The sequence below is a fragment of the Chelonia mydas genome, chromosome 10, assembly GCF_015237465.2.
Source record: "Chelonia mydas isolate rCheMyd1 chromosome 10, rCheMyd1.pri.v2, whole genome shotgun sequence".
Lineage (NCBI taxonomy): Eukaryota > Metazoa > Chordata > Testudines > Cheloniidae > Chelonia > Chelonia mydas.
The window spans coordinates 66,854,714-66,881,737 of NC_051250.2; the positions used below are offsets into that span (position 1 = coordinate 66,854,714).

Consider the following 27,024-nt stretch of genomic DNA (forward strand, 5'->3'; position numbering starts at 1 on the left):
AACTTTGGTTGGTGAGAGAGACAAGCAAGCTTTCATGCTTCCAGAGCTCTTCTTCTGGTCTCTGTGTAAGCTTGAAAGTTTGTGTCTCACCAACAAAAGTTGGTCCAATAAAAGATATTACCTCACCCACCTTGTCTTTCTCATGCTGAGGACCAATGTGGCTACAACAATTCTGCATACGTTATCAGCCAGCTTTTCTGCCTTCTACAATTTCAGTGGTGTCTCAGGGAGGCTTTTTTATATTAATGTTTGGATGTATAGTGAAACCCTGTTGAAAATGGTGGCAACTTTCATCTTTATCCTTAATTGGTTAGAGAAATATTGATATTGCTATAATATGGCTCTGAAAGATTTTGGAAACTTCTTTCAATTAGCAGACGTAGAATGAATAGTTTTAGGTATGATGTCACAATCTTTTCCAAGCCAACCCACTATAATGTGAAGTCATATTTAAAAAATACTAAGTTGAATTTACAGTTAGTGTTTTATAGGATAGAATATATGGAAAATGAATTAGAACATACTTTGGTATTTTACCATTGAAATGCTGGCTGCCTATGTAGTGTTGGATCTTCCCCGTCTGTGCAAGCAAAACTCCTACTGAAGTTTGGTGGTTTATTTTTCTGTGAAACCTGCAGAATCCAGCTGAACTGAGTGTTTTGAAGTCCATTTGATATTGTGTCTGCCTGTGCGCATGTGTATATAAACATGATGCCAAATTCTTCTTTTTTTAGATGGAACATCTAAACTCCGACCAAGAAAACCACTGAGGGCAACATAATCTAAACAACCTTATGATCTTAGTGTTTTAACCCTCATCCTTCCTTTTCCCTTAATTCACGTTGTTGCTTGCTCTCATTTGTTTTATTGGCTTCTGTTTTCAAAAGTGGCTAGTGGTATTAGGTACCTGAATGTTAGGATACCCAACTTGAGACATTTTTAAGGGGCCTGATTTTCAGAGGACAGGTACTCCCTTTCTGAAAATCAGGCCTTTTTTAAGGTGTCTCAAGTTGGCACCCAAAACCACCAGTCACTTTATGGCCTACACTTTATAGTATCTGAATGATAGGCCCAGATCCTGCAACCATGAAACACATGAATAACTTGAGTAGTCGTGGTGTTGTCAGTCAGACAATTCATGGGTATATTTATTGGTTGCATGACTGTGGCCTTTTCTGGTGGGAGACCCTGTCTTTAATATTTAGGTGAGGCACCTGGTACACTTATGGCACTTTATAAATAATATGTAGAAATTCCATTTACATCTGTAGTTATGAGAACAGAATTTGGTCCATATACTGTACTATATTTTCATATTTCAGTGCTCTGCTTTTGGTCCCAGCCCAAACCAAGAAGTTCAGATATAGAACAAAGGAGAAGTTTTCTGAAAATCAAACCTCAAAGATCTGATTTCAAGTTTGGAGTCCGTTCTTGCTTTATCTGAACCAGTTCACTTTTCCCTACTGGCAATGAGATAATCTGGTATACATATTTTCCTTGCCTTTTGGATAACTCTTCTAAACTGAGCATTCAGAATCCGATCAGAAATATGACTGGTGGCCTTGGAATGTAAGCTGTTACACTGCATTACATTTTTATACAGAATGACAGTCGAATATAATGCAATGCAGTCTTAATTCGAAAGAGCTAGGCTGTCAAACCCCTGCAGAGAGGGCAAAGTTACGTTTGTTTGGGGTTTTTTGTTTTAATTGCAATCCATGGGCCAGACAGGGCTACAAAGTCAGGGACATGATCACCCACAATGCATCAGCAGGGTATTCCACTTATAACAATGAGAGGTTTGCACAAAGGCCATAACCTACTCTCAATCTTAGTAGCTAAACTTTTAGGCCCCAGTCCTGCCATTGCTCGTTATGGGATAGTTGAACACACCTATGTGCCATTCACTGCAGAATCCGGGTCTTGGTTTACAAAAATAGTGTTGCAGTTAACAACTGAGGTAGGGTTTGTGTGTGTGTGTGGGGGGGAAATCCTGTGACTGTGTAATTAAAATGTATCCTAATGCAAAGGCACAAGGAGGACAAGTTAAGGATGCACAGGCAATCTTAACTGTGACATCTCCTAACTCTTGAGTACTTAACTTTGCAATCTTAATGATGCTTTTTAAACATAGGGTTTTTAAATGGGATTATATCTATACAAATCAGTTAGGATGGATCTTGCTTCCATACTGGGCGTTTGACACTCCTATGCTAACGACATCAAATTGAAGCTGGAAGCACATTCAGCCACGTTCTTCAACAATATGATATACTTACACAGCACCATTCGTCGGGGAGTCTTAAAATGCCTAGCCAAGGTGTGTGACTATTTCCCAATTTAGCATAAGTAGAAACTGAGCCACAGAGAGGTTAAGTGACTTGTCCAATATCACAAAACAAATCAGTGGCAAACCATTTTCCAGTCCCCTGCTCTAATCAATAGATCAAGTTATCCCTCCTCCCTCCCAGGAGTGAAATGGCATATGGGTGCACTATTTGCATGGGCTAGTAATTCTGACTTATTATTGAGCAGTTGACATGTCATCTGTGATTAAAATAAATCAATATTTTAAATAAAATAAACTAGGAAAAAATCCTTTTTTTAATTTTACTTGTGAATAGAAATGGAGCAAACTGCACCAAGCTGTTGATAGGGGTAAAAATGGTCCATCACACATCTGTGATCCCATTTTGACACAAACAGTGCTCTTGGGCTTTGTTAAAGCTGTTCTTAGAATTCATATGTCTATGAAGAGACAGAAATACTTTGCCCTTGGGAAAACAATTGGGGGTGGGGGGGAGTGCTTCTTAAAATCCTCCGTAAAAGCTTCTCTGCTTTATCTAGAGCTCATTAGAGAGTTTAAAGAAAACCCAATGCTGTGTTTAAATGCTCTTCCCCCCCCCCACACACACTTAGTTTCATCGATAGTCAAAGGGAACACAGGTTGTGGCTGTCTAAGCCATCAAAAGCTAAGAAAGGATGTTAAAAGACCCCAGGGAACCTTTACATTAATGACTACCACTGTCAGTTGGTGTGAAACCATGTTTGGGCCTTCTCGAAAGGAAGAAAGTATAATTTGTGCTCTCTGTTTGGGCTGAAACGAATCCTGTTCATACTAACTGTACATGCTGCTGTGTAAAAATGACAATTTCCTTTTCACTTAATTCTTGCAGTTAATCTGGAAACTTTTACAGAAAACTAACCCCCCACAGAATTCTGTGGGAATTTCAGCACAGTGAACTGACTGAGTCTGTAAAACTGGCCTGAATGAATTCACTTAAATTAACAAAAGGGGGGCGGGGAAAAGCATTCTTCACTGTAGTGTAGGCAGCAGAGAGGAAGGGCAGCAGTAGCGCCTGTGTCAAAGACCCAGTCATTTGAGGTTCGTAGTCAAGGGTGAGACATAGGTGCTGCTTCTCCAAAGTAAACATTTTTAAAAGGGTATCTGGAGGAATATCTTAAGATTGGGAGTGGCTGGAATTTGGGTGTCCTGCCTCGAACACTGATGCACAAGAATAAAAGAAGGCAAGTGAAATAAATCTCGAACAAAAGCGGTGACACAGCACCCAGAATCCAGTTGCCCAGCTGCCTGTTGTTCAATATAAAAACATACAGGGCAGCCACAGAGAGAGACGCACACCCACACAAAATACAAATTGTGAAGGCAAGCCTCAGCAGCAGGAAGATTAGGCACATTATTTCCTCCCACTGATCATGTACCCCTTGATGCTGTATGGGAATGAGGCACAGCATGCTACCAAATGTCTGTGTATATGCATAGGACTGGTGAAAGGCTGCGAAGGAGGAAATGAAAATGGCCTTAAGTAATTACCTGATAAATGCAGCTCAGGAGGGCAGAAAAGGAAAAGAGGTCCTTTTTGGGAAAATGGATGAAAACCCACTTCTTGTTTTTACAGTAATGGACCGAGAAGCCACTGACAATAGCCCAGTCATATCATTTCAAGCTATGATTGCAAGCTAAATAGTGGGAGGCTCAGGTTAACTCAATTCTTGGATAGGAAATCTCCAAGGATAAACCCAGTTGCTTCAGGAAGTAGTGCCAATAACTTAAATAGTGCTTCTCTCTGATTCAGGCCTGAAACAGCATGTTAAGGGACAATGATGCAGCAAGTGCTGCTTTCATAGGAGATGAAATACCTGGCTCCTGGTGATTATTAAAGATTCCATTTTTTTTTTCCAGGAGTAGTGGTGCTAATTCTTCATATCCTGGCATAAATTCTAGTGTAGACAATTACAGGACTGTCTGCCTAAATAAATCCCCTTCCCTCCCCCTTGTAATTTTCATTGGATACAATATTCTTCATTTCCTGTCCTTTATGTAGTGTACTGATTACTGCTGAACATATTACAGGGTCCCTAGAGATGAATATAATATGTATAATACATTTCTGCGCTGTTATGCTTATCTCAGGACCTCAGTGTTTTAAAAATCGGGGGGTAATGGAACTCTTTAGAGGTAGGGAGGCTGCAAAAGTAAGTGGTGAGCGATATCAGTGTAAGCTCACTATAATTTTTATGCTTTCCTGATGGGGAACAGATTGAGGACAAGATAATTATGTTGCAGCCCAATCTTTCCCAAGGTTGGGATTTTTGTTTTTAGCTGGTGAAGGTGGCTGGATGAGAGAAATCTTAAATGTTCCGAACAACTTTTATGCCCCTAAGGGACAAGGTATGATTCTTTTCTTAAAAAAATTGACAGCATTTAATCAACACAAAATATTATAGTAGTTTGGGCTTTTGTCTGTCCTCTGTTACTCCATAGACCATGGGGAGACATTAAATCCAAAGGAAAACACTTCAAACTCCATTGCTATGAAAAACTTCCTTAAATTCCACTTTGCAATTTCCAGCATGTCTGATTAAATGAAGTGATATAGATTTAACGCTGTGAGCAAAGGAGCCGGGCTGTACGTTGGATTGTGTAAGAATCATTAACTACAAGAATAAATCAATTTCTGATTAGTCAAGAAATGAAAGCAAATCAAAAATAAAGATCAACCAAGTGAGTTGTATTCCACTTGCATATTCTTCAGCTCCAGCTGAAGAACCCAAATCCAAATGAAAGAAATTTCAGAGTTCATGCACTAAGTTTCTCTGCTCAAATAGCACATTTCAGAATGAATAACATATGGAGTTCAGCTGATGTGAAGCTTGGATGAGCAGAGCTATAGTCATCTTGATCTTTCATTACCAAATAATAAGTCTTGCACTTCACCTGTATTTGGTGGAAAGAATGGGAGGAAGGGGGGAAAACCCCACTGGACATCATACACGACCTTCCTAACTACTAAATTAGAAGGACCCTATTCCAGTCCCCCCGTCAGAAACCTAGGCAATAACTATAGATCCAGGTCAGGATTTCTCTACACCAGTTTCATGCAAGAAAGAACATCAACTTTCAGGCCTCTATCCAGTTCTCAAAGAAAAACTGGAGGGTTCATGCCTTTGATTCTCTCTGCAAAACAGGGACTTGAGCATAGGAAAGACAGTTCAAAACTCTGCTGTGGATATGGAAATTTTTATTCTTCAGCAACAGTCTGTCAGATCCTAACATTCTGAGGTCTAATTGTCCTATGATTTCACAAGTGTCTGTATGCTAAATCCAATGTTGTTCAGTAAAACAAGTCGGGTAAACAAATTTTCAGTGCTGAGTGAAGTTACCATCTAACTAGTCAGTGCTCAAACGTGATCTAATTTAACTGAGCACTAATTAAATGAGTTCACCAAATGCTTGGACTACTGTATCGCTATTAGTCCTGTTCAAGTTCAGAAGATGGAAGATAAAGCTGCACAATCATTCCTTTCCCAGCCGCACTGAAAATCTAAAATTTAGTTAGGCAGTGCCAAGATAACCACTACGTATTAGTATAAAACTCAGGTGTAATGCATATTTATTGGATTTTTATTTTTGTTTGCATTATTGTGATCTAGTACTTGATTCTGCAGTTCAGTTCAAATTGACCTCAATGGGTGTAGGATCTGACTTAGTCATTGTTTTAAAGGTTCTGGCTTAGTTTCCTGCTTGGAAACAAGCCCTTTATGGGGACATAGGGAGGGAAGGAGCTGCTTATGCTCACCTTTCTGGTTCTTTTGGCTAATTAGTCGGCCCACAGCAAGGTTAGACAGACCCCTGAGATCAAGCCAAGTCCATGATCTGGTAGCCTGCATCAATGGCATCAGAGCAGCATGTCCCATAATAATCATGATGCCCAAGAGCCTTTCTATATGGTGCATAGCTGAGAGTGGGGATGCCAGGATTCCTTTGACAGGGGAATGGTGTTTCTTATAACTGTTTTGTCTGCATAGGTTGAGATTAGAACTTAATTCTTTTAAAGAAGGCCTGGCTGTTAAACTGCTAAGAAAGAAACCGGACTAGATATCTAGATCACTGGTTTGGAATTGGGCAGTGGTAACTAACAACTTGATAGTAGTTTGGAGCTTACATGAAATAAGTCTCTGTTGCATCTCAACCCAGTTTCTGATGAATGGGTGTTTGCTTCACAACCCCCATCATAACTGGCACTATTTAATACTCTCAGTAGAGAGACCAACACAGAGACAGAGGGAGCTGTCCTCCCTGACCAGGATCATCAGAAAGGAACACTCTCCCACTCCCTCCCCTTTTAAGTAAGAAGTGAGCCCTGTAGGTGGATTAATATGGGGAAACTTGCAGGGCTGTCCTAGTTCTTTGGTCAAATAAAGCTTTTCTTTCTCCAGGGCTGCCTGAATAACAAAACCTTTCAGGACTGCTAAATTCACTAAGGAAAAGTTGCAACCCTGGCAAAAAACACAATTGAGAGAATAACAGAAAACTGAGGAGGAGCTGTAGTAAGACCGAGAGAGAGAGAAATCCATTCTTCTCAAAACAGCTGATTCTAGGCACCAGGGGAATGGACCAAATCACCTCAGTGTGGGGGGGGAGTGTGTGTGTGAGAGAGAGAGAGACTCCCTCTGGAAAAAGAAAGGGAAAGGTGTCAGATTTTTTTGGCTTTCAAATGCCTTGTTTGAATGTATATTGCAGAAGAGGATTGCTGTAAATTTTGATGTGCAAATGTGAAGGGTAAATTCCACTGTTTTCTCTTGGCATTTCTTCATCCTCTTGCATTTTCCAGTTCTACTTTTCACATGCAGTGTGCTACTCAAGCCTTTTATTCTGGAGGACTATGCCAGTGGTTGGGGGTGAATTACAGCATACCTTGAATTTCAGTGTAATAAACCCAAATCCTGCTATCTCACTGGTTTCATTCCACTGACTTTGATTTACTCCTCACGTATACCCTTGTAAATGGGAGCAGAATCAGTGCTTAGGCATTATTTGTTGTATGGAGAGGTGCCTACAGTTGATATTTGAAGACAGATACTTGATACAGATTTGGCATAAAATCCCTCCAAGAATGAGAGCATGACCCTGCCGTAAAATAAGGGCTCTCCAGGAGGAGTAAATGATTGGGATGAGGGAGTGTAAAGAGTTGTCAGAATAAAGTGTTGGTTGGATTAGAAGTTCCTTTTGATTACCTAGATTGCAAATAGATCAGTCCCACTTCACTCCCTTCTCAAACACTCTTTAAAGTTAGTTATTTTGAAATCACATGAATTAACAAGATATCCAATAGTAGCCAGAGCTCAAATAGTACATATGGCAGGTTCTTTGTGTCTTACATGCACATAAATATATTGTTGGCAAATAGGAATTCTTAAACCCCACAAACATCAAAGCAGGATCACAAAGGAAATGGCAAGCTATAAAGTCTTAATATTAGAGAGAACCTTTTAAGCCAGGAGATAAAGTAACAAACACATGCATCTTCAAAACCCTACATGCAGTGAAGATGTAAGCACTTAGAAAGCAAAAACGGTTTCCATTTGTTTTGAACAAAAGTAGACCCTGCTAGCGCATCCATTGCGAATACTAGGACAAGCAGTAAGACTTTTGCCTAATCGCTGCTGTGATGGGTTGACAGGAGAATTCAGAGGATAAGCTGCAGTAGTAGCTCATTGTATAGGAGGCCCTGACTCGACCAGACAGCCTATTTCAACAGACTGCATGGGAGAATTCACCTCCATAAGAGGCCCCTTTTAAGTTATTCTGTAGGTTTGGTGCTACTGTGGCTTTTAGCGCAGATTCTGGGAAAGCACTTTTGTAATCCTGCTTTTAAAGATCTATCACGAACCAGTGTGATGATGGTTCAGTGAAAATGTCTGAAAACAGTGATGAAAATTTCTAATGGGCCCCTGTGAAAGCTGGACTATATGTCCAGAACCTATTAACTATTAAAAGGCAGAAATACAAGAAACTACGATAAATGACAAGATGCATTTGCCCCAAAAGCACATTTCTAAATTGCACCATATTTTAAAAAATTGTAGGCCCATGCTTTGTTTGGCACTTTGAGAGTTCAGGTAATGTTTTGTAACTTTTTTTTGAGCTTGAAACTTGAGATAGGGTATTGTTAAGAAAACTTTAGAAGAACTGAATAGTTTTTCCTTGGAATAACATTCTTGTAAGAGAACTGCAATTTTATGTTTCCACTATTCAAGTACAAATGCAGAAAATTATTTATTGATAGCCATGTAAATGTTTTGGGTTTATGTATTACGTTGGTCATCCATTACACTGTTTTATAGATCTGAAACTTGGAAGAAGTAAAAGAAAAATGAGTTTTATTTTTCACTCTGTGTCAAAGCTTTTTTTAATATTACTAAGTGATTTTTTTTCTAGATATGATCTATTTACATTATTTTTACAACTATTCTCCTTGGCGTTTTACTTGAGAAGTTTCAGAGTAGCAGCTCTGTTGGTCTGAATTCGCAAAAAGAAAAGGAGTACTTGTGGCACCTTAGAGACTAACCAATTTATTTGAGCATAAGCTTTCTTGAGCTACAGCTCACTTCAACGGATGCATTGAGCTGTAGCTCACGAAAGCTTATGCTCAAATTGGTTAGTCTCTAAGGTACCACAAGTACTCCTTTTTCTACTTGAAGTGTTTGTGTACAATTTTTTTGTTGATCTATTACAGCCAGATATAAAAATAAATGCAACCCATTTTCACCCTAGCACCAAAACTCTGAAAGCTTCCCCCCCACCCCGCCCCTTTCCTATGATCTATTGTTCTGTGTCCATAGTAGTATTGGCCAGAGCAGTTTTCTGTGACCATGTTTTTTCATTCTCTCATGTTTTGTCTTTGTAATGTATACTACTGGTTTTAAATAATAGACATGGGGCATTGGCTTTTGTCTTAGTTGTCAGTCAATCAGAATAGAGTGATTCTGTTCTAATTTAACTATCTAGTATTTGGGATATTTTGTTTGCAAAGTTCTCATTGCTCACTTGGTGAGGGAGCGGGACTTTAAAGTGAAGTTGGTCAGAAAATTTCAATAACTTGGACGAAAAATGGGGGAGAAGTTATTATAGTTGGGTTTATCTTTAGTTTTGGGGATGTTGTGGAGAGAATGGGGGAAAAAACAGTAGCATGAGCAAAGCTTGCACTCTTTTCAAGTAGCTTTTTTTCCCCCACAGACCCATGGTCCCGTAGCTTATAACTATCAAACCAGAGGACAACAGAAATATAATTAGTGTGCAGATTAAGATTCTGTCAAATGGGTTGAATTGGATCATTGAGGCAGGGCAGAGGTGGACTCACAGCACCTCAATATTTTATGGTTAGAAATAGCTACTCCTGGACTGGATAATACTTAGTCCTGCCTTGAGTGCAGGGGACCAGACTAGAAGACCTCTCCAGGTCCCTTCCAGTCCTATGCTTCTAAGATTCTATGGACAGGTAAAAATGGAAGACCAACCAAGTTAAAAACAGCATAACATATGGCAGAGAGGAACTGACAACAGCAGAGACTTAAAGAGATGTTGTCTGCTGTGCTACACGGAAGCAATGACCCCTGTGCATCAAGGAGTATTTAAAAAATAACCTGAATATTCACCTGACCTAAAGATATGAGGGTCTTCCTGATGGCAAAACTGGAATGTGTGCAGCTTTATAACGAAAAATGACCATACCTGGTGGTGGATTAGAAAAATATTTTATAAGAGATTAAAAAATCCAACATCATTTAAGCACGACACAAGGCAATGGTTGACCAGAAATGTTTAAAAATCTGATTTCTCCTTTCCTGATAGCTTTCCCTACCACACCACAGACCATATATTCTGATATGGTTGCAGACTAAGCTTCTGGTGAACTACCATTATAACTTTAAAACTTTTACTTTTACTACCATTGTTTAGACACTTTCTATACTACAGTCTGTAAAGCACCTTTTTATTGTCTCTGAGACCTAGGAAAGCAGGGGACTGGGAGGTGATTCATGATTGTATTTCTCTTACAAAGGGAAAACACAACCACAGAGAACCACTGGTTTAAAAGTAGGATATGTTTAAGGAAGAAGTGGTTCATATAACCTTTGCTTGGTGGGATTATTATTACAAATTCTACTAGTAGGTCTGTAGTGTTGATTGCCCAGCCTAGGCTTCTGGGAAAATCGGACAGATCAAGTCCCTCATTTAGAAAACTAGTATATAATCATTTTAGTGTGAATTACATCAGAAGTAATTGAGAAACTAAGCAGAGTATCTTAAACAGAGTGCTTATCTCCCTATTCCCAATGTAGACTAGTGTGAATCAGCTTGACCCTTAAACACCCTCTATTAAATGTGACTGAATCCAAAGGTCTTAAATCTTTTAAGAGAACCCTATTGATCATACAAATGGACTAAAGCGCATCGTAAAGGGACTGAACAGGTGTCTGAAGCATGCAACACTGCAAGAGTGCAGAGATAGCTGTAAAGCATTGTGATCCTATGGCATGTTTGGCACATTCTTGAACATGGAAAGAGGCAAAACTCAATCTCCATACATGATTTCACAATCTGAATTTAAATAAATGCTCCACCTTTCTGAACCTTGAGAATAAGCATCATCTCTTGCCATTTTAATTCCTTTACAGTTCCACAGGCTCCGAAGCTCTCAACTCTGTTTGGCTGAGTGCATTTTCAAAGACCCGGACAACTGGCTCTAAACAATCACACCACATGTCACCAGGTGACCTCTTTGCGTATTCCTAGACTCCAGTTAGTAACCCAATGACTGCATATGCTGAAAGAAACAGGCTATATGTCTGGCAAATTTTCAAAAAGAGGATTAAAACGGTAACAGTATGTGTGATACATATTTTTACTTGCTTAGCAGAGTTCAAAGTAAGTGCTAGAATGAGGTGATTTTTCAATACATGGAGGGAAGACTTGCTATTAATATTCTATACCTGGGAGCAAAAGGACCTGTCTCTTTCCTGTCCTCTTTTTCCTTTAAAGTATATTTTAGTGCTCCTGAAAAGTGGAAGACTGACAGCCCTGGAGGCTGATCTATCCACAAAACAGGTATGACAGTGCAAGTGGCAAATTGCTCCATGCTGCATCTCAGCCTTGATCTGGGAGAAATCCGTTCTATGTCTGAGAAGTTCAGTCTCCATATCCATTCTGTCCTTGACTTCACTGCTGAGACAGCCAACAAGGATGCCTGCTGAGACTAGCATGTTTGTGATATGGATATCTGTGAATTTAGAAACTGGACTGAGACTACCAAAGCATTTCATGTAAGTTACTGAATATCAATCAGCTGTGATCAACTTTTGGTCACTTCTGATGGAGGCAAGTTTATACAGGTTAGCTAAAAGTGAAAATGTCTATATTTTGAATGGTTTCAGAGTAGCAGCTGTGTTAGTCTGTATCCACAAAAAGAAAAGGAGGACTTGTGGCACCTTAGAGACTAACACATTTATTTGAGCATAAGCTTTCGTGAGCTAAAGTGAGCTGTAGCTCACGAAAGCTTATGCTCAAATAAATGTGTTGGTCTCAAAAGGAGTACTTGTGGCACCTTACTTCTATTTTGAATGACAGTCTTGAGCCATCCAGTTCCTGTGATCTGCCTCTTTGAACTGTTTAGACAGTGACTGTGCTTAAAATTCCCCTTTTCTAAATGCAGATGTTGCCAAAGAACTACTGGCTTTTTTTTGTGAAGGAGGATGACAGTCACAGTTCAGAAGAGACTCAGGTACATGGAGGAGAAGGGTGAACTGCTTACACTCTGTTCTCAACTAATCCCAGAAGATCTATTCATATTTACTGGTAGATCTTCTCTGCAAAAGAAAGATGAAAGGACTCTTGCTATGATGAATCATTCTCTCATGATGTCCAAATCTTATCAAAACTATTCAAAAATTGGTCTGTTTTTATTGGCTGCAGAAACCATTTTAAAAAGATCTAAAATGTTCTCTGAATGTGCTTTTCTTTTTGTTCCTAGTTGGTAATGTTGTTCTGGTATTCTTCTGGCTTCATCTGAAGTAGAGCTAGAGAGACAGTTAGGCAATAGACAACCTCAGCTCAGTATTGTAAAATAGCAAAGGTATGTAGAACGCTTTACAGACTTTGCATGTGTTTAAAGCACAAGGTGAAATTTTGTTCTGCTTCCTGATGAAGAAGCTTCTGTTCTGCCGGATGAATTCTGCTTTCATCTTGTGATTTGGTTTACAAATGATTGTATCAATACTAATAGAAATTCTTCAGTAAATGTACAACAGTGGTGTGTTTAAATGGATTTTTGTTACTTGGGATATCTGTCTGAGACTGCTGGATGACAAGCTTTTCTATGGGGTGCTTATAATGAAAGGGGAAGCAAGACAGTATGCAGTGGTATCTTCCAAATCCCAAACTCAAAAAAACAGGGAGACCCATCGCACCTGAAGAAGGAAACTGAGATGCTACTCTGTAGCCCCTTGGTAATATTGCACAGAAAAGAGATGGAGATATAGTAACAATTTTACAAGAGGAAATGCAGTACATTACATATTGCACAGTAGTTTCATGAGGTCATGGACCACTAGTGGCTCTCAGTTCATGTTGGGCCCTTCTCTTTATATATATTAAAAAAAAAAAAAAATAGGGGGAGAGAGTCAACAGTGATAGACTAAGAATAAAATGCTCTTTTATCTCTTGGGTAAAGATTAAACTCTTTTAATCCCATGTGATGGAGACAATAGATTCATCCCTGTGTAATGTAAACCAAACTAAAAAGCACAACTTGGCAGTTGTTGGAGGTGGTGTTCAAGTGCAAAGAAGCTTTGAGGCCAGGCAAAACGGACATTGAAAACTTTTTTTCATTAGCTCCTGGAAACAAAGGTAATTGCCTTAGGTTATTTTGGTACCGTGTGAAATGAGTGTAAACATAACTAGCTTAACAGAACTTGAGGTTAACATGAAAAATTAATACACAAGCAAGAAAAGCCATGACAGATTTCTAATACATGGGCTCAGTCTTTCTTTCTCTTTATACTTGCCACTGTTTCGTAATAGGTGGCCTCTTGGGATTGTGTAGATGAGTCATTTTGTCTTAGCAATCTACACTGTCATTCACTGTACAGTGTATTATAAAGGTAAAATGACAGCCCTCTTAGCCACACCATCTAGACCCAAAACATCCGCATAATTGGAGTTACTCTGATGCTATAGCTGGAATATGATTTCTTCCAGTAGAGAATTTAATAAGCATGATTCTGTCTTTCAAATAGCCAGTGACAAGCTCTTCTTATTGTATATGCCAAGTCTCCAAATAGACAGAGCTGAGGATGCTGCTCCTTAGGCAGTGACATGCTTTAGACTTATCAAATCTGTTTCAAGCCTCCCCTTTCTTTCTTAACACAGACTCCTGTCTGGAGAGAGCCAGTTTGGGATCCTTAGGTGGACAAGGGTTTTAGGGGGTTGTTACTAGTGCAAACACTCTTAAAACATAAGTGTTAAGAGCAGCACTTGCTGTCCTTTCTTCCTGTTTTGTGGATGTTACCAGTGTCTTAGGCGTACAGAATTCTGCTTTTGTCTTGAGCTGTTCCTTGCAACTTTTTGGCTTGAAGGGGCCTCTGAGGTGAATTTTAATTGGTGGGGGCTTGGCTGCTGTTTCTGTCGTCGTCTTCTCTACTCCCATGTAAACTGTGGTGCAATTGTCTCCATGCCCTCTTCTCTTTCACCTTGCCAGTCTCTCTCGCTCTGACAGAGGACAATTTTTTTTTTTTTAAAAAAAGGCACTTCTTCACACTGCCATGAACTTGCCACTCTTCCTTCTGTAATCTGTAGTTCAGATAGGAAAATCAATTTGAAAACCTTCCTCACTATTAATATTATCTATTGATGATCTGGTAGCACCCAGAGGCCCCGTACAGATGAGGATCCTGTTGGGCTAGGTATTATACAGATGTAAGGGTCTGAATGTGCTGACCCCTGCATAGCACCCTGGAACCAGGCTGCTGTCGGAGCTGAGCTTACATACAGAGAAAGACATCTCTAACATATTAGAAATGTGAGCATGTTGATCAAATTAGTTTGCTCTATGCTATTTCTTGTTAATATGATCAGTTTAGAAAGGATTTAAACATCCAGGCATCCCCACCTGAAACTATTTCTCATCTAGGAGATGAATCCTGCCCTGGAGTTTTTCAGTTGTTACAACATACCACCGAGAAACTTGTACGACCACAAACAGCCCTAAAGAAACAAATACAGGGAAAAGGCTTTCAATTGCTATGATTAAAATCTAACGCCAATGTGTAAAATACTGCACAATAACATCCATTTTACAGCATCATTAGAGGGCTTGAGCTACAAATATAAAAGGAAAGAAATTCCGAGTTCAGGGTGCAAGTTTCAGCTGACTCATAGTCCTTCACCTGTGCGTCTGTAAACAAACAAATAGGCAGTAATGAGTTAAGGATAAGAACATCCATCCTGAGTCAGACCAAGCATCCATCTAGGCCAGTATCCCGTCTTCTAGCAGTGGCCAATGCGAGATACTTCAGAGGGAAATAACAGAACAGCTTAGTTTTGAGTGATGCATCCCCTGCTATCCAGTCCCAGCTTCTGGCAATTGGAGGTTCAGGGACTCCCGGGGCATGGGGTTGCATCCTTGAATATCTTGGCTAATAGCCATTGATGGACCTATTCTTCATGAATGTACCTAATGAAATAAGGATGACATATTTTAAAAAGGCATACTCCAGGCCTTGTTCAATCTAGCTCTTTATCTGTCCACTCTAGTAAATTGCTGGCATTCCTGGAAATAAATATTAGGCCATGAGTTTAGCTAAACTCTAATAATGGGGACCTAGGATGGAAATGCATACAGCTCTCAATTATATAGTTAAATTTGCTTATCCTTTCTTAATTTTGTTAATGTAACAGCTATCGTAAGGATTTTTCAGCTAGTTCAAATTAATGTTTAGTGTTTTATTTCCAGTATTTAAATACAAGTAAAACAATATCTCTTTAGCGTAGACCCCCCAAATGGCGACCTTCCTTTTTGCCATACGCATCTCAACTCTTCTTTCATGATGGCAGCATCAGTGGTAACTCCATAGTTAGGGTTTTGTTGAGATTGGCACTTGAACCAGAAGGATTTTAGTCCTGCTTTACATTTAAATTATTGGACCAAGTCTCCAAATGTAGCACAATATACCCCTTGGAGGAAACTTAATTTTTTCTTTAGAAAAAGATTTAACTTCTGCTCTGGGAAACAATTTTTTAAAATAGTCCCTTTTTGAAATGTTGCGCTGTTTTTTCAATACATTGCTTAGTGTTCCTAAAGCTAAACAACCACAACCCCCACACAATCCAGACTGTCTCTTATACACAGAGAACATCCCCTACATGGGCTGCTTCTGAACTTTAAAAATTGAATACATTCACAATTATCCCTCTTCTTCATAATGCCTAACTGAGTTTCACCAGGATTTTGCAACACAAGTACTGAGATTTGTCAGGTAGTTTGGTTAGTTGACGCTGCCAGCATCACTCCATGAGCAGAGGCAAAATGTTGATTGAAAAATAGAAAGAAAACAAACATACCACACAATCTGCTTCCCATTGGCTCATCCGCTGGCTCTTCCTTATCCTTCCACATCCAATTCTTTCCCTTAAAACAAGTTTAACACTTTTTTGTTTTTTAAAGGATAGAAGAAGAAGAGTGATGCCAAAGTTTTCGAAGGTGGGTGCTTAAATCGTGCATTTAAACACAAGATCTGGGTGCACAGTGGCTGAATGTGCAGATTTTTATGGGCATGAGTCAGACGCCACCTGCATTTAAAAATACGATCCTAAACAACCGTTTAGAAAAATGGTTGGTTGAAAGTTGTAGGCTTATAGTCATAGGGGAGAAGTCTGATTTTTTTTTTTAAAAACATACAATGGGTTGCTCTAAATTGATTGCAAATGTGCAAGTCTAAGTAACGTTTTGGTTTCTTTAACAAATCTCATGTGATACAGCAGTTGCCAAGATAACCGTGCTTCTTTTAATAACAAAAGAAGCATAGAAAACTTGCACATTTTTCACCGTCTAAAATACTGCTGCTTTAGTGCTGCAATTACATGACAGCACGCACTTTCTTCAAGGAATAACATATCTGGTACATAAATGTTGGTTATATTTCCACCTAGAACAATGAGGTCCTGGACCTTGACTAAGGTTTCTAGATGCTATGGTAGTAAAACAATAAATATTTACCTCCCTTTCATATTGTTAGACTACCATTTTTGACAGGTTTCAGAGTAGCAGCCGTGTTAGTTTTTGACACTCTGCTTTGCTTTGTATAGCTGTCAGGCATCAAGTTGCCTGTTGATCTAATAGGGACAAATTGCAGCAGTAGGTTATTTACATGAAGGTGGCAGAGTGTACTAACTTGATATCCTGTCAAATATGTGAAGTATCAATATGACATGACTGAGTTTCACAAATGGTCTATGCCACACTTCATCAACCATCTACAGTCAGTTGATTTTTTTTATTTACTTTTAGTCTGTTCATGAAGACCTGTTATCACATCACATACAATTCAATTTCTAGTATTAAAACATTTTTCATCTTTTCAAGTTTAAATGTGTTCTCTACTGTGCATTTTCCTTCTGAAACTTGAGCTTCAATTTAGCTTTGGCAGACAGTATGATGTGGTTACTGTGACTATAAACTCCATGTCCTAAGTAGATGGTGATCTGCATTCTGAATACACGATCTAATGTTTTACCCAAGCTGAGTTTTCTACCTTTCTAGCAAGATTGAGTGCTTAGCAAATGAGACAAACCTGTTTTTTCCTGTTTAATAGTAATAATTCCGCAACTGACTTGAGTGTAATTCTTCTATTTGGCTGAGGGCTGTAGCATAATTCAATCTTTTAAATGTTCATTTTGACCTTTAAGACACTTTTACTGAAGATTTAGGATGCATTCATTTCTTTTAAAGCATTTTTATGCTTTTCAATATTTTAGTTTTTGTTTTTCATGAGGCAATTGCACTGAAATTATATCAAATATGATAGAGTACTCTATATTACACCAACTGGGCTGTCAATTGCATTTGAGATGTTTTTAAGTTTAACCAGGCCTTGGTGTCTGGTAAATATAAGCTCTCTGAAAACAAAGAACATTTCTTCTCACTGACTGAAGTTGTGTGGAGTTACACCAGCATAACACTGCCTTGGCCGAGTGAATAATGAGGACTCCTTTCTGTTCTCTGTGAACTTAAAGCTCCCTTGATAAAACTTTTTGTAAGGATCTTTAACCAAATGTACTACTTGCCACCCACTGTTATGCAATGCAATCTGCAATAGTTATTAGAGCTGTGTGATTAACTAATTTATTCATTATTTGGTTCAGTGGCTGAACTGGGGGGGAAATACTTTCGGTTTGATTAGAAAGGAAAATATTTCCCCCTTTTTTTTTTTTTTTTTGGTGAAAGAAAAAATCAAAAGTTTTTGTCCTGTGTGGACCAAAACATTTCATTTGACCTGAAACAAAATATTCGATTTCAATTTGAGGGTTTTAAAAACTTGGGGTTTTACAGTAAAATTGAAGGAAATTCCACAAAGACAAGACTTTCCAAAATTCTATGTTGCCACCTTTCTTTTTGGAAATGCCAAACAGTTTTGACACTTCCAATTTATGTGTGGTTCCCCCCCCCCCCCCCCCAACAATTTTGCAAAATCAACGCAAATTCATAAATTGTTTTGCATCTGTATCTTCAGTGGAAAAAAGTTTTCAAATAAAAAATTTCATTCAGCTCTACTAGTTGTATTCCTTCCTAGTATGTAATTTACTATACATCTTACTGCTGCTCTGCACCCCAAAGGTGGCTACGTGTGTGTGTGTGTGTGTGTGTGTGTGTGTGTGTGTGTAAAATCAATCCTGAGAGGAAGTTCTCTCTTCTCCCCCCCCCCCCCCCCCGAACTCCTTTTATGGCCTCAATGGAGGATGGAAGGGGCTCAGCATATCACAGGATGGGACCTATAGTTTGTGAGGTGCTTTGGACTGAAATTTGCTACATCAATATAAAATAGTATTTCCAGATTTGTTTTCTTTTTATATGTGTACAGCAGATTTTGTACACTGATGTAATAAAAGCTGCCAATACTTCTGTACCTGTGTAATGTATACTTTATTCATAATAGTATTGAGCATGCAGACAGTACTTCAATACCTGTGTTAAAGCACACTTGGCTGTATGACTATGTGCAATTCAACTCTGAAGAAGGTCAGCTCCAGGCCTATGCCCCATTTAAATTCCACTGAGCCCCTCTGCACAGAAATGGGTTTCAACTTAACTTATTTCTGGCTTACCTCTACTTTACACAGAAGTGTAACATTTACATACATCCCAAGGGGGCTGGGTGGCTTTTCTCAGTGTTTGAAAACAATTTGATCTTCAGGTAAGGGTGCTTAGTAAGAGCAGAATGGTGATGGTTATTAATAATCATCTGGTACGGGAACAGACAGGAACAAATAGCGAAAGTATTATATTGACTGAAGTCAAGCAGTGCAGATTTAAGTTCTGTACAAGAACTCTATTTGCTTCCCAGTTTGTACCAATTTGGTTTAAATTGTAAAGCTACACATGGGATCTGAGAGACTGAGTGCTCAAAGCTGTGGTTATGTGCCTCTTGATGCTGCTATCAAAAATGTCCTCGAATCTTCCCACCTCTATTCTGAGAACTCTTGTTTAAAAGGCAGGTGTCCAGTTGGCTGTAATAGGAGTTGTGCAAGTCTATCTGTTTGTTTGTCACCTAACAAATTTCCTACTTTGATCATGGATGAAATTTCACCAGCAGCAACTGGACTGTATGTTTGAAAAAAGGCAAAATATGCTATTCTTGAATAAATTATGACGATTACATGTTTTGCTCCAAAGTGCAAATTCACCATTTTCATAGAAAGATGTTGCCCATTTTGGTAACAAAATGGATGGTGTTATGGGAATGTGGTGAATTCAAGGTGTAACTTTCATTGCAAAGCTGGCAAGTGTGCTGCCGTTCACTGGTTTTTGCCTGCAGTGCAAATCTTCTGTCTTGCCTGTCCTCCCTCCACTGCTTTCTACTGCACTAACATGTTGGACTGCTGTCTTAAAAAGAGAGTAAGGTTTGTAGTTTTGGTGCTGATGGGAAAAGAGAACCACTTTTTTATGTAATACTGATTGATATATTTATGGGGGAAAGCCCATAGTGAAAATAAAAAAAGTTAACAATATTTTTGATTGTCTGATTAACTGGGCACAGTGGCGAAGCATAATGTGCTCAGCTAGGCTATAGGAGTTAACCGACACCCTTTGAACTGTCTAATGCCTCCATTCTTTTCAGTCCCTTGTTGACAACATCTGGGAGCTGTAATTGAGCTATTGCTGTTCTGCTTTGGAGATGATATTTTTACCTCCTGATTTTTATGCCCACAATCAGCGTCTTGACTGCTTTCAGCCAGTCAGAGGCATGGCTTGAAGCTCAGTGTCTTATTTTGGAATGAAATGTGATTGCCTTGGAAAACTCAAGTGATCTTGGAAAGAGATATTGGACTATATCTTGGAAAAATTGGGCCTGTGGATGAGAGGGAGGCATTAATCAATGTCTAGCAGTTAAGACATTTACTTGGGATGATGGGCTTCTGCTGCTGATTCACTCGAGGATTTGCCAAGGTGACTGCTCTGTTACATTCAAACACAGGCCTGCCTCCTTGCTCTTGGATAGAGTCGCAGGAAATAGCCTAAATCCAGTGAAAGACTGAGTTATTACAAGCTTCTGTCCTGGCCTAATTGGGAGCAGCACTGGCCTTGCGTCTATACAAGCTAAAAGAGTATTTGAGCTTTTGATGCTAAAATTTATGCCCAGCAGGAAAATTTTGTGCCAATTATAGTTCTCTTAAATGAAAATCCTTGGCTTTGAAGTGGGCCAGTTGTGACTGTTGGGATGCTGTTTTGTTAGAGATGATGCACTGGCGCACTTGGATTCAAGGAGACTTGGATCCCACTTTGGTCAGCTTCCAATCAAAGATGATACAATGCCCAGGGCTAGATCTGGGTGAATTCTTCACTGCGTTTTCTGTTTGGAAACAGATCCTGAATTCTGCTAATATGTTTGATATTTCCTGAATAGTTCCTGGAAACGCATTTTATCCAGATTTTTATCAAGGCGTGTTTTGTGAACTGTTCATTTCAACTGTTCATCACTTGCCGTGTATGGCTAGTCACTTAAACCCAGATTTTTAAAATTTATTTAAGCATTGTAGCAATCGGCATTGCAAGCTGATTACTACAGTGTTTAAATAAATTTTTAAAAATCTGGGCTTAAGTGACTAGCCAAAGTCTCACTTTCAAAAAGAATATAAACACTTAAGTGCCTAAATCCCATTGAGTGTCAATTTGGTTTTTGGCTCCTAAGTGCCTAAATCCATTTTGAGTAGAGACCTAGGCCACCTAAATTGGTTAGGCCTTGCAGTTCTGAGTCTCAATTCACAGGGCATAGGTTCTGTTCTCTGAATGGATGCCTGAACCCTTTTAAAACAGCAAAATAGCAAATTCTAAGCTGCTAATCAAAGAGGTAGTAAAGCATTTCTGGTGCAAATGCCAAATAAATGTTGAATTTTGCAAAATGCTGAAATTTATGAAGCTTTTAGGGTTTCCAAACATTTTTCATGCATAGCTATCTACCAGCCAAATAATGAGCAACAAATAGCAGCCAACCCAACTCTCACCCCATTTATTTCTGAAAATATTTGCTAATTGTTTTTTGTATTTGATCAGCCTTGTGCAGGGGGTTGAAACAGAAATACTGATATACTACTGGTAGGATATCATTTTAAAAAATTGTGGGGAAAGAAGGATGCAAACCTTTGATTTAGTTGAGGGATTGGCCCTGCTTTGAGCAGGGGGTTGGACTAGATGACCTCCTGAGGTCCCTTCCAACCCTGATATTCTAGGATTCTAAGAAACCAAAGTGCCAAAGCCTTATCTAGGCTGTTTCAGAAATATCATGGATCTGAGATGAGAGATTGGTTTAACATGAGGATTTTAGCTAGGGAGGAAGATATGGCTGGCCAAAGGGAGCAGATTTAGGCTAGGAGGGCAGATGTCTGAAAGCAGGTGACCATATTGTGGAGTACAGTTGAACTACAGGAGATGAGGAAATTCTACTTGAACTGAAATACCTATTACAGATTGTCACGGTTCCTTCCCCACTCTGAACTTTAGGGTACAGATGTGGAGACCTGCATGAAAGACCCCCAAAGCTTTTTCTTACCAGCTTAGGTTAAAAACTTCCCCAAGGTACAAACTTTGCCTTGTCCTTGAACTCTATGCTGCCACCACCAAGCGTGTTAAACAAAACAGGGAAAGAGCTCACTTGGAGACGTCTTCCCCCAAAATATCCCCCCAAGGCCTATACCCCCTTTCCTGAGGAAGGCTTGATAAAAATCCTCACCAATTTGTACAGGTGAACACAGATCCAAACCCTTGGATCTTAAGAACAATGAAAAAGCAATCAGGTTCTTAGAAGAAGAATTTTAATTAAAGAAAAAGTAAAAGAATCACCTCTGTAAAATCAGGATGGTAAATACCTTACAGGGTAATCCGATTCAAAACCTAGAGAATCTCTCTAGGCAAAACCTTAAGTTACAAAAAGACACAAAAACAGGAATATACATTCCATTCAGCACAGCTTAGATTTCCATTTGTTAAATGGCTGGTAAAATAACGCATTTCTAGCTAGATTACTTACTAAATTAACAGAGTTTCTGAGACTGCATTCCTGATCTGTTCCCGGCAAAAGCATCAGACAGTTCCTTTGTTTCCCCCCGGCCCGCTCCTGATTTGAAAGTATCTTGTCTCCTCATTGGTCATCTTGGTCAGGTGCCAGTGAGGTTCTCTTAGCTTCTTAACCCTTTACAGGTGAAAGGGTTTTATCTCTGGCCAGGAGAGATTTTATAGCACTATATACAGAAAGGTGGTTACCCTTCCCTTTATTTTAATGACACAGATAACCAGGATTCTGATTTTTAGCAGCTTTTGTTTTCAGAGACATGTCAATGGGAGATGTAGGTGCTCTGGTAGTCAGGCCCAATATATTTGTATTGGACTGTAATTGAATTTGAGTATTTTGGAGCAAAGAAGACATTGAAAATAGTGAAGCAGATACTCTATAGACTGAAAAAAGAACAGGAGTACTTGTGGCACCTTAGAGACTAACAAATTTATTAGACAATAAGCTTCTGTGGGCTACAGCCCACTTCATTGGATGCATAGAATGGAACATATAGTAAGATATATACATACACATACGGATCAGTTGGCAGTTACCATACAAACTGAGAGGCTAATTAGTTAAGATGGGCTATTATCAGCGGGAGAGAAAATCTTTTGCAGTGATAATCAAGATGGCCCATTTAGACAGTTGACGAGAAGATGTGAGGATACTTAAGTTAAGGAAATAGATTCAATATGTGTAATGACCCAGCCACTCCCAGTCTCTAGTCAAACCCAAGTTAATGGTATCTAGTTTGCATATTAATTCAAGCTCAGCAGTTTCTCGTTGGAGTCTGTTTTTGAAGCTTTTCTGTTGCAAAATTGCCACCCTTAAATCTTTTACTGAGTGGCCAGAGAGGTTGAAGTGTTCTCCTACCGGTTTTTGAATGTTATGATTCCTGATGTCAGATTTGTGTCCATTTATTCTTTTGCGTAGAGACTGTCCGGTTTGGCCAATGTATATGGCAGAGGGGCATTGCTGGCACATGATGGCATATATCACATTGGTAGATGTGCAGGTGAACGAGCCCCTGATGGCATGGCTAATGTGATTAGGTCCTATGATGTCACTTGAATAAATATGTGGACAGAGTTGGCATCGGGCTTTGTTGCAAGGATAGGTTCCTGGGTTAGTGTTTTTGTTGGGTGGTGTGTGGTTGCTGGAGAGAATTTGCTTCAGGTTGGGGGACTGTCTGTAAGCAAGGACTGGTCTGTCTCCCAAGATCTGTGAGAGTAAGGGATCATTTTTCAGGATAGTTTGTAAATCTTTGATGCGCTGGAGAGGTTTTATTTGGGGGCTGAGGGTGACAGCTAGTGGCGTTCTGTTTTGTTGGGCCTGTCCTGTCGTAGGTGCCTTCTGGGTACTCTGCTGGCTCTGTCAATCTGTTTTTTCACTTCAGCAGGTGGGTATTGTAGATTTAAGAATGCTTGATAGAATCTTGTAGGTGTTTGTCTCTGTCTGAGGGATTGGAGCAAATGCGGTTGTATTTTAGAGCTTGGCTGTAGACAATGGATCGTGTCATGTATCCTGGATGGAAGCTGGAGGCATGTAGGTAATTATAGCGGTCAGTAGGTTTCCAGTATAGGGTGGTGGTTGTGACCATCGCTTATTAGCACAGTAGTGTCCAGGAAATGGACCGCTTTTGTGGACTGGTCTAGGCTGAGGTTGATGGTGGGATGGAAATTGTTGAAATCCTGGTGGAATTCCTCAAGGGTGGCTTTTCCATGGGTCTAGATGATGATGTCCTCAATGTAGCACAAGTAGAGTAGGGGCGTTAGGGGACGAGAGCTAAGGAAGCGTTCTAAGTCAGCCATAAAAACGTTGGCATACTGTGGGGCCATGCGGGTACCCATAGCAGTGCCGCTGACTTGAAGGTATATATTGTCTCCAAATGTGAAATAGTTGTGGGTGAGGACAAAGTCAAAGTTCAGCCACCAGGCTTGCTGTGACATCAGGGATCATGTTCCTGATGGCTTGTAGTCCATCTTTGTGTGGAATGTTGGTGTAGAGGGCTTCTACATCCATAGTGGCCAGGATGGTGTTTTCTGGAAGATCACCGATGGATTGTAGTTTCCTCAGGAAGTCAGTGGTGTCTCGAAAGTAGCTGGTAGTGTAGGGCCTGAGGAGAGAGTCCACATAGCCAGACAATCCTGCTGTCAGGGTGCCAATGCCTGAGGTGATGGGGCTTCCAGGATTCCCAGATGACTGAAGATCATTACTCCTGTCACAGTTTGTCAGGGCCCTATTCTGTGACCTGTTAGAAAATTATTATATATGATAGCATCTGTGGGTTTCTGAGACTGGAACATGTACGGAGTTGCAAATTCCATGTCTGAAGATCACTAAATCACTTTTCTTGAAGTGTCATGGCAGTTCCTACTCAAGATCAAACAGTTTTGATAAGTGCCTGTACTTTCTGGCAGCATTTTTTTATGGGTATCCTGCCCAGTTGTTGTGTTCTTCGAGGTGCAAACCCTGGAGTTGTAGTCCATCTAAGAACTCTGCTCATTCTATAGAATTACACTGGAAGAGGAATTTGATAGCATCCTGAGGCAAATGGTCCAGAAGAGCATTAATTTTAATTACTTACTTTATAATGAAACAAAGTAAATGGACTCTGTTTTCACTGTTTTTCATGTTTAGAGTAATGTTCTTCCAACTAGTATTGATTCCTACTTAATGCCTTTTAAAAGGCATACTTGAGGGGTTGATTTGACCTTTGGACAACAGCTGATGTGGCTTTGGTTTGGAACTGAATGAGCAAAATGGTACAAAATTACACATCTGGTAGCCTAAAAACGGAACAATCCATTGGATACCCTTTAATCAGAGTTGGGGTTATGAACCAAGAGGAAAGGCTGAACTCATACTGACATGGCAAAGGATGTTGGTATTGAGTAAACTATTTATTTTGCAAAAGATGAGCCATAGGGAACCTGTATTGACGCAGCACTGACCTCTCAAGTTAGGAATTACTATTGGAAACTTAAGGTTCTGCAGAGGAAAACTTCATCAACTAAACTTCTGCCACCTTTCTCGTTTCTGCACCCCTACTTCTGTCAGAAAACATTGCCAGTTGTGGTCTCCTCCACTCCACTGGGAAAACAGGGTCCCACCATCACACTAGTGGTGTTATTCCCCTGCCATCAGGTCTTTGGAATGCTATGGTATGCCAGCCATTTTCAGGTGGCTTCCTGCTGATTCCCTAGGATTTCTGGGGGGGCTCATGCATTCTGTTCTTGGCAGTGGTCAAATCCCAACTACTTTCCCCCCACTCCTGACAAACTGATGTGAGGGGAATCCTCTGCAGGGGGATCGTTGAAGAGTTTTCCCCCACCACACTCTGCCTGAGCTGCCTCCTTCCATCTGGCTTCAAATATGATCCATCCATTCATTTTAATTCATAGGTGCTTAAATTTTGGGATGCATATGGAACAATGGAGAGAGTGCATCATTTCCTCTGAGTAACGTTTTGGCAGCTCTTTATATTTAGTGTAAGTGGGGACAGGAATGAAAGCTTGGGGAGACTATTTAAGGAAGTTTGGGAATACAGTGCTGGGCAGGAAGAAGTAAATCCCTTATGTGGAGAATTTGAGAGGTCAACGAGGGGGAGTACCTGCTGAACAGTTTTAAAACGATTGTTGCTGAAAGTAGTCATTGCAGTGGGAATAGACGAGAGTGACTGGCAGGACTCTAATTGTTTCCCAAGTGAAGTAACATTTATTTAGGTAGGTTGCTCTTAAATCTATATTGGGGGGGGGAGGGTGTCTAATTCCTGCCTCTCACTCTTCTCTATTTTCACTAATTGGTTGGTAATTAAGAAGTGAGGTTTGAGGCTATGGAGGAAATATGCTTGCCACTAGCTATCTCCGTTACTTATCTGCTTTTTGTTACTACTGCAAAGTGTTTGCGAAGGAGAAACTCTACTTCTGGGGCCACTCTTACCTTTAGCAAAGGAAGCAAAGATTTCAGATGTTTAAGTCTATTGTATTGTTTTCCTCTACCTTTCTCCTGCTCTTGCTGTAAAACTTAGTCTTTTGTTTAAACTTGAGGAGGATATACAGTTGGGACAAGGAAGAAGCAAAACACAAACAACCCAAAAAACCCAACCCTCTTTCCTCAGACTTTATTCATATTTATTTACCTGTAGAGCCACTTTTTTGATGTTTGGTCCTATGAAACAAATCAAAACACATCCCCAAGTTGAGCCAAGTGCAAAGCAAAATTAGTAAAAATGTCCAGAACAGTGCATAGCCCTTCTTAACTTGTTTCACCATTCATCTGTGCAAGCATTCATCGGTTTTAAATTTCCTTTTTATTTGGAAGATAAGGCAATATGGGCAGAATTTTCTAAGCGCTCAGCACCCACAATCAGGCCATAATTTCATAACTGTTTAGTTCCCCTTGAGGCACCAAGATAAGTGGCCAGATTTTTAAAAGAGTGCAGCATGTTGTTGGCTGAGCACTTTTGAAAATCTGCCAGAAGTGTCAGGATGGGAGCCTGAACTCTTCTGAAAATCTGAGTGCATGTTCCTAGTAAATTCTAAAAGGTAAACTTGTTTGGAGGCAAGGCTGAACTGATTTTGTATACCCTGTGATGGGGTGTTCAGCCCATGCTTGCCCTGAAAGGGTTAATGAAGATGAAGCGGGTTAATTAACCCAACAGGCTACAGCTGAGAGGAATTAGGTGGCTAAGTAATCCCCAGACTGAGTGAAGGAGCCCAGCTGGGGAGGAATGAGCTGGGTTGGGTTTATACAGACAGGAAATAGGCAGCAGAAGGTGGGGCTGCTGGGAAAGGCTACAGTCACTCCCTGGAAGGAGTACTTGGAGGTTGCAGACCTGTAGCCTGCAGTTGCTCCCTGGAAGGAGGGAGTGGTGGAGCTGGTACAGCTAGAGAA

At 39.9% G+C, this 27,024-nt stretch overlaps 2 long non-coding RNA genes across 4 annotated transcripts in view; one reads left to right on the top strand and one right to left on the bottom strand.

Annotated features, from left to right (window-relative positions):
• The window catches only part of LOC119567277, a 115,268-nt gene that overhangs the window by 23,202 nt on the left and 65,042 nt on the right, over positions 1-27,024 (top strand). The gene's annotated exons all lie outside the window — the stretch shown is intronic.
• The window catches only part of LOC119567261, a 50,554-nt gene continuing 35,858 nt past the window's right edge, over positions 12,329-27,024 (bottom strand). For 2 of the 3 annotated variants that reach the window (XR_005227202.2, XR_005227201.2), the window contains 2 exons: positions 14,472-14,566; positions 12,329-14,152 (listed from right to left, as the gene is read on the bottom strand). This is a non-coding gene — a long non-coding RNA (uncharacterized LOC119567261). Of the gene's footprint in view, positions 14,153-14,471; positions 14,567-15,922; positions 15,990-27,024 lie in introns of all 3 variants that reach the window. The other variant, XR_006284362.1, reaches the window with a different exon arrangement.